We start from the raw sequence: 8,431 nt of genomic DNA, 5'->3' as shown, positions 1-8,431 counted from the left end.
GAATTAACTTTATAAATTTTAAAATAATAATTAAAAAAATCTTTAATTTCAATTTACTACCATATAAAAAAAATAATTAAGATCCATACCTTCGCATTATATCAGAATGAATATTATAAGGGCAGACCAAGACTTTTAAAAAATTATTTGATAAAGATTGGAGTATTTTAATAGAATAAATCAGCCATTACTAAATATTTGATTACATTTGTTTAATACATGAGCACATGATGTGCACGTGCCACTCTGTCCTCGGGATCACCACTGCCCTACCATGTCACGTGATTCGAGATCTCTCCCATCGACGCTTTAGAAATTTCTCACCTTTCCTATACATAATTTATTTCTAGACTCTTTTTTTGTTTTTCTTTATTCCAAGATAGGTGCTGAGAAGATACGTTTTGCACTTTGAATGAATACAATAATTGTGGTAAATTTTTTGTAATAATGAAAATGAGAATTCGTGATTACCCAAGTTTGTGCATTTTACGTTTGTTATGAATTCAAATAAATTTTTTTTATTTTAAAACATGTTTATAAAATTAAAAAATTTATATGAATATTATAAATACCTCTTTTATAAGATTATAAAAATAAACAGATAAATATTTTTACGATATCAAACAAATTTTCACATTGGAGTTAAAGATCGCTTTGATATTTTTTATAATGATTCATATTTAATCATATAGATATTTTTTTATTTTTTTTAATAAACTTAATAATATATTATTTATAGTTTTTATAAAATTAAAAGTACACATTAATATTTCATGTTCACATTTTAATTCAAGACATCTAGTGGATTTGAGTACGGTAGATTACATGAAGGGAAAAGCAAAAGGTCAGTGGTGATGCTGACATGGAATTGGCAAGTCCAGGCTGGCAAACAAATTTGTGTCCATGTCAATGGGAGAGGTACAGGTCAGATCAAATGATAACGTACTTTTGGGAATATCACTGTACGGAATGTACTTATAAAGTCGGCCTTCATCATCGCCGTCTTACTCTTTTCCTTGCTTTCTCTGCTACGTGCCGTCATAATAATCTCGATTAAGCCGCTATCCTTTTCTCCTTTCTCGCCAGCTGGATCCAGTAATCGTGTCGGTAGTAACGGCCGTTTGCAAATCAACGGCGATGCATCCATGCCATGTGGCTCCCACGTGTTTCTTCCCTACCACTTCTCTCCCCCCCCCCCCCCTTTAAGAATTAGGAGGTGTTTATTACTTTATTTTGCCTTAATATTTAAAACATTTTGAGATTAATTTTTATAAATTTCTCCTTCAAAAATAAAAAAAAAAACACAAAAAATCATTAAATTTAGATTATAGATTAATTTACTACAAATTTTCAAAAGTAAATAATAACAAAACCAAAATAAACTAACTTTGTTGAAAAGAAAGGTGAAAAGGGTATATTTAACAAATTTTTTATTCAATTATTTTTGAATAATTAAATAAGAAAAAAATTATAAATGTTCTTTTATAATTTGCATTTTCTTCAAATTTCCATTTATAAGAAATGAAAGTAAAACATTACCTTATGTTTGGTTCATAGAAAATTTAAGTGAAAAAAAAAATGCATTGGAATGGCAAAAAAAGTTATCTTATCTTTTCCATTTAGTGCATATTTTATCTTCATAAAAAATAAATAATAAAATATATTTCACTTAATGTAAACTTTAAGTCAATTAAAAAATATTTTTTTTCTCATTGAAATAACATTTTGACTTTTTATCATTATTAGTAGAAGAGATAGTAGGAGAAGTAGTTATAATTAAGTTATATATTAGTATTTTTTTTTTTTTAAATCATTAAAGATAATTTTTTTGATTTTTTAAATAATAATTAAACAAAATATGCTTCTTACTTAACGTTTAAGAAAAAAAATATGAATTTATCTATTTTCTATAATGTTGATAGTATAAAAAAAATCGATTATTAAATATGTGACACATGGTTGAAGAAAATGTAAGAAATAGTACTTAAATAGTAAATAATATTGAAAAAACCATATATATAGGTATCGCTATTGAATTATATTTGATTGACTGTATTTAACAAAGATAGATAAGAAAGGGGATAACGTATCATATCCCATATTTAACCGATGAGATAAAATAAGTTATCTTTTATCATATTTTATATTTAACTAAATGTGTTAATCCTAACCTAAAATATATAGTATAAATTCATTTTTTTATTAATTATCTGGTTTTTATATGAGTTATTTTGCAAAAGAAATTTTTTTATTATAAAATTAAATATGTGATTAAAAAAAACTAAAAAAATATTTTATTTTTTAAAATAAAAAATATTATAATGTAATATAAATTTTATTTTAAATATTTAAAAATAATATATATTTCATTTTACTTTTTTATTCATTTCATAACCTAAATATAACCATAATATAATATATGTCATTGGATACTTAGATTTAATGTTAAGAATATTATATTCCATTAGAAAATATATTTTAGGATATTATATTCTATTAGAAAATATATTTTAAGATATACATTTCTGAATGTTATATTTTGGGATATCTTAACCCATAAGTCAAGCATAGCTATACTCTAGTGTATCTATATTTGATCTTATTCATTTGTGTCTTAGTTTTTTTTTTTTTTTAATATTTCGTTAAAGATGATAAAATAATCTTTAAATTGTGAATCTAATAATGTCCTTTTTTAAATAAAAATAAAGTAAATTATTTTTTACATAAATGTCATTGGTCATTTCAAGTATTTATATATAAGTTTAAAAAAAATGTTATTTTTACAATAAAAAATAATGAGATCGTTTTTATCTAAATAAGGCAAAAAAATGATGGGATATTAAATTTTCAAAATTAGATTTTCATATACTCTTTTAATCAAATAACCTTTTCTTTTTTTTTTGGTAACTTCGTCAAAATTTATATTTCATTATATACATTCAACAATCGAGATTAGGAATTTGAGAGATACGAGTCTAGTATTCTATTAGCTTTATACACTATTAGACACAAAGAATAAAATAAGTAAGAATACCATATAATTTCATTATTTTTTTCATCATTGACTTTGTGATTAATTAATAAGACTTTGATCACCAAATTAATAAGTGAAATTATCGAATTTCTTAATCTTAAAACTCTGGTAGTCAAGGATAAATAATATGGGTGTGGTTAAATGAGAGGGGGAGGCATTAATTTGTCGGTGGTGAAGGCTAGTAAATTAAGGGGAGGAGGGCTGAGGCCATGGGAGAGTGTCGGTGGTCCATGACTCCATGGTCAAATGTATCAAGAGAGGGACTCTCGTGATGTTTTTCTCTTTTACATTATTCAAATTAATTCAATTACAATATTTTACTTTTTCTTCATACTTCACATGCCTGCGTTTTGTAATCTATGAAGCTGTGGAAAATCCTAAAGTTTGCACCATTAATCAAAGACAAAATAAAAATGAAATTAAAAAAAAAAATGAATATAAAGAGGTTCGAACTAGAGCAAAGCAAACAATAAAGAAATGAACGTTTTTCTTAAAAAATAAAATAAAATTATCATATGCATATTAGGCATGAAAACGTGTCGGTTCGAGACGGGTCACCGTATCATAATTATTTAAATCCATTTTTTTAAATTAAATAGGGCATGGTAGGAAAGGGTTGAGAATTTCCCATACCCACTTATCATCTTTGCCCCTCCTGTCCTTTTATATATATGTATATATATTTAACTTTAAATTGTAATTATATTCAAAATAATATTATTTCACAAAGAAATGAATATGATAAATTTTTTTAATTTATTTTATAAAAAATAAATTTTTTTTTTTAAATATGCTAAAAGGGGTGGGATAGAAGGTGAAAATGGACAAAACATTACGGAACGTTAATGATTAAAAATAAATTAGAGATTCTAAAATATAAAGGAATGTTGGTATTATTTCTATTTTTCAATTTTTATTTGAAATCATTTTCAAAAATTTTTAAAATTTGATAACAAAAATTAACTAGGTAAAGGATGAAAATTCTTTTAATTCCCAAATTTAATAAAGGAAATTTAAAATAATAAATCAACACACAATTCACTTATATTTTACTATTATTTAGTAAGTATGCCTAATGAATATTCAAAAATTGTAAAAATAAAAATTACTAATGAAAGAAAAAAATATTAAGGGAAATTATTTTTCTCCGATTAAGTTGGACTATAAAAAAATATTAAATATAATCAAACATAATTAAAATTAGTTAAGAAACTTATGTATTTTAAAATTATTTAATTTTTATATTAAATAGTTAAAATAAGTTAAATGAGTTTGAAATATTATATAAAAATAATTTATTGATTTTAAATATTTTTATTTCTTTTTATTTATTTATTTTTCCTTTTGCTTGTCCTCCCTATTTCCTTTATTTTATATTTTTCCTCAAATTTTTCAGGGACTAAATATATCCCAATATTTTTCTTCAGTTTTTTCAGGAATTAAATATAACCTTAAAAAAATTCAACTTGTTATATACTTACCCTTTTTTTTTTTTGAATAATGTATTTAATTATTTATTTTTTTTTAAGTTTTTAAAATATTTAAAACATAGGTGTACAAATTCAAGATATTTTTATTTTGTATCATTTATGGTACCAAAAAAAAAAGTAAAAAGTGGTAGTAGCTCATATGTCAAAATTTTTAACACCATTTGAAGGGTTTTATCTCTTGCTTGGAATTTTTGTTTGTTTGTATATTTTTTTTTCTTAGAGAAATGTTAAATATATAGTTATTTTTCTAATTTTTATTTTTATTTTTTCATTTTTTTCATTATAATCTTTTATAGAATTTTTAAAATATTTTTGTTAATATCATTTTAGGGGAAAAGAAAAAGTTCATTTTCAATCATTTTCCACCACATCTTTTTATCCTGTGATTTGGTGGGATCTGAAAAATGTTAATCGAAATCATGAATATTCTCACAACTGCTTTTCAACTTTCAACTGTGAAATGATGGTGGTTTGTGTATAATTAGAAAAAATCTTAATCATCACACATGGGGGTATTATCATATTATGCATTTATGATTATTTTGAAATTTTGAAACTTGAAAATCTGATTTTCAAAGTAGAAACTCACATTGAAAATGTCAATTAAAAATATTTTAAGAAAATATTTCTTATATTTAAAAACTTCAAACAATTTTTTTTTTTTTTTTTTTGAGAAAATTAGTGTATATTTTCATAAAAATATTTTCTTTTTATTGATAAATAAAATAAAATAAGGTTGTGCATAGTCAAAAGACTAAGAAAAAAAGGACATGGATGTAATTGAGAGAATTGGAGACTACGAAAAAAAAGTTAGGCAAATGGGTTTGGCGATATATAATGTATTCATGATTACACTAATAATAGGAAACAATGGTGTGACATAGAAGGGGAAATTGAAGGAGGAGTAATGTATAGTATTGTACAAAGATGCAAATTCTGAATTATTTTTTAATTAAATGGCTTCTTTATTTTTATATTATTCAATTAATTTTTATTATTCGCAAATACTTATGTGTTTGAATATATATATTTAAAAAATAAAATTTTTCATAAATTATTAGAATTCATATAAAAAAAATAGAGATTTATGATCCTGAAAAATTATTTTTAAAACTGGATTAATAGATTAAAAGGGATGGAATAATCTCAATTTTATAAAACTACTATTTTTCATTTTTTAACTTAAAGAATAAGTTATTTTTTACATGAATACCCGTCAATCTTTTTATTATTTATACATATAATAAATTTTTTATATTTTTATTATGTATTTTTTTTAGAATCGGTTAAGGAAATTGATTATTATTAGATTATGATGAAATTAATTTTTATGTATTTATTAAATTTTGGATTAAAAATTTAAATACATTTTAAACTAACCCCCCAAATTTAAACAATTTTGATTTTGATTTGGTTTTTATTCCGCTTTTCTTCTACCAAACAGTCAATTCGGTTTTGTTTAATTTTTCAGAAATTAGGAAAAAAAAGGGCAACCACAAACTCTTCCTTATTTGAAGGGATGTTACATGTAAAAATAAAATTAAAATATGGGTGTAAAATAAAATTGAATTTGGAGGAAAAGGGAAGGGAAAAGGTGAGAAAGAGGGGGAAGTGAAAACGGAGAGGGGGAGGGGGAGGGGGAGGGGGAGGGGGAGGCCACATAAGTGATAAGTGAATGCATGTCAAGCCATTTGTCTATTAATAAATGAAACAAACAAACCATGCACTTGCATGCACCTACACCTTAATATTTAATATTAATGGGAGTTATATATTTAGGTATTGTGAGAGTCTAGTCTTTCACTCACTGCATGCTCACACTCGCTGCGCGTTCCTCTGCCCCTACCCCCACCCCCTCTCTCCAGTCCTCTCTCTATCACTCCTCAGCTATACAGGCTGAGCTCAGACTCTAGAGAGAGGGAGCCCCCCGCCTACTTCCACTGCTACTATTACTACCCACTACTATTACTTTGCTACTTTCTCTGCTTCTTCTTCTTCTTCTTCTTATTCTAGGGGAGAGAACTTGCTGGGGATGGACTTGTACGGTCTACAGACGTCCGACTTTTTTCGTATCGATGACCTACTCGACTTTACTAATGACGAACTCTTCTCCTCCACTACCACCGATTCCGGCAATCTCCCTCCGCCGGAGATAGCCTCCGGCAACCGCTCTTTGGCGGCCTCCGGCAACCGCGACCAGTCTAATACTTTTCATTCTGCTGATTTCACTGACGACCTCTGTGTTCCTGTGAGCATTACGCTACTCCCTCAAAACAAGACCTTATGTCCTACCTTTTTCTTTTCTTTCATTTTTTTGGGGGAATTTTGTGTGATTTTTGTTGTGGTTTGGTGGTTTTTTCTTTGGTTTGTAGAGTGATGATGTTGCTGAGCTCGAGTGGCTTTCGAACTTCGTGGACGACTCATTTGCGGATTTTCCGGAGAATGAACTCGCCGGAACCGTAATGGCCCGGCCTGACTCATCATTTCCAGGGCGGACACGTAGTAAGCGGTCCAGAGCATCGTCGACGAACAAAGTATGGACTTCGTTGCCGGAATCTGAGATTCCGATGATCGGGAAATCAAAGATGAATAGCAACAAAAACAGTATTGTAAAGAAAGAAAGCTCATCGTCATCATCTGTGATTAGCGGAGAGAGATCCTCGTCCTCGTCGCCGGCATCGTCGCCCACGGGAGCGCGTAAGTGCACGCACTGCGCTTCGGAGAAAACGCCACAGTGGCGCACGGGTCCTCTAGGTCCAAAAACACTATGCAACGCGTGCGGCGTGCGTTACAAGTCAGGCCGACTGGTTCCGGAGTACGACCGGCAGCGAGTCCAACGTTTGTGCTGACTCAGCACTCGAACTCGCACCGCAAGGTGATGGAGCTCCGTCGCCAGAAGGAAATCCTCCGGCAACAGCAACAACAACAACAACAGCTCTACCATCACCACCACGACTTCGAGGTCTGCTGACGTCACAACAATACGTGTCGACATCTCGTGTTATCATCACCATCATAACCAGATCACCAGATAGTACTGTCTAGTTCGATGTTATCAAAGTCTCCCCCTTTTTTTTTTTCTTTTGCGTTTTTCAATTTCATTTTCCTTCACTTTCTTTGTAATTTTCTCAGAGGAAGTTTCATTAAATTTCTTTTCTTTGCTTTGATGCTTTAAAATCTTCAACTACCAGTGAGAGAGAGAGAGAAAGAGAGGAGAGAGAATATTCGGTCAGCCTCATCTGCAGGGAGGGTCACGTGGAAGGCCACTCTCATCACACAAACATTACCCCTTTTCTTTGTCTCTCTAGAAAGGGCGCTCACATGGAAACTGAGGAGGGCCAACGGCGAGAGGTTTGCAGGGAAAATTAAGAGGTGTACATTTATGGATTTTAGAGAAATCGACGGTTGTGATTCGATCTTATCATCTTTTGGGGACAATTCGCTTAAGATGAGGTTGTGAGTAAATATTAGATTGATTGATATTTAATGGGCCCTGACTCTGGATCAGATGGTGGATTGTGTTTTTTGGGCTTTGGGATTGGTCCAGTTCCAGATATGGATTCAGATTTGGGACCCACTGTGCGGGTCTTTCGAGTTTGGTTTTGGGTGGGGTAGTCTACTTCTGGGACCTCCAATCACCAACCGAGTAACTCTTTCAAGTAAAATTCTTACTGGAATGGACAGGTGTCGATATTTGAGATAATTCTCTTTCTATTTCATTTGGAGTCCAAACATAAACGTGGTAAGGTAAACCATCTGAAGAATAGGCACATAGGTTAGAGATAATTTAAGGGTAAATATAAGAAAAAGAAAATAGGAAAAAAATGAATAACAAATAAAAATTATTTTTATATACTAATTTAACTCTTTAATGTAAAAATTAAATAATTTAAAAATATATAAACTT

The 8,431-nt window shown here is 29.0% G+C and overlaps 1 pseudogene; it reads left to right on the top strand.

The window, feature by feature from the left end:
- The first annotated feature begins 6,323 nt into the window (after positions 1-6,323).
- On the top strand, positions 6,324-7,603 carry LOC117931685 (annotated as a pseudogene).
- The last annotated feature ends 828 nt before the right edge of the window (positions 7,604-8,431 follow it).

This window comes from Vitis riparia, chromosome 15, assembly GCF_004353265.1.
Source record: "Vitis riparia cultivar Riparia Gloire de Montpellier isolate 1030 chromosome 15, EGFV_Vit.rip_1.0, whole genome shotgun sequence".
Lineage (NCBI taxonomy): Eukaryota > Viridiplantae > Streptophyta > Magnoliopsida > Vitales > Vitaceae > Vitis > Vitis riparia.
The sequence above is the reverse complement of the archived record's forward strand: the minus strand, read 5'-3'. Positions and strand labels throughout refer to the sequence as shown.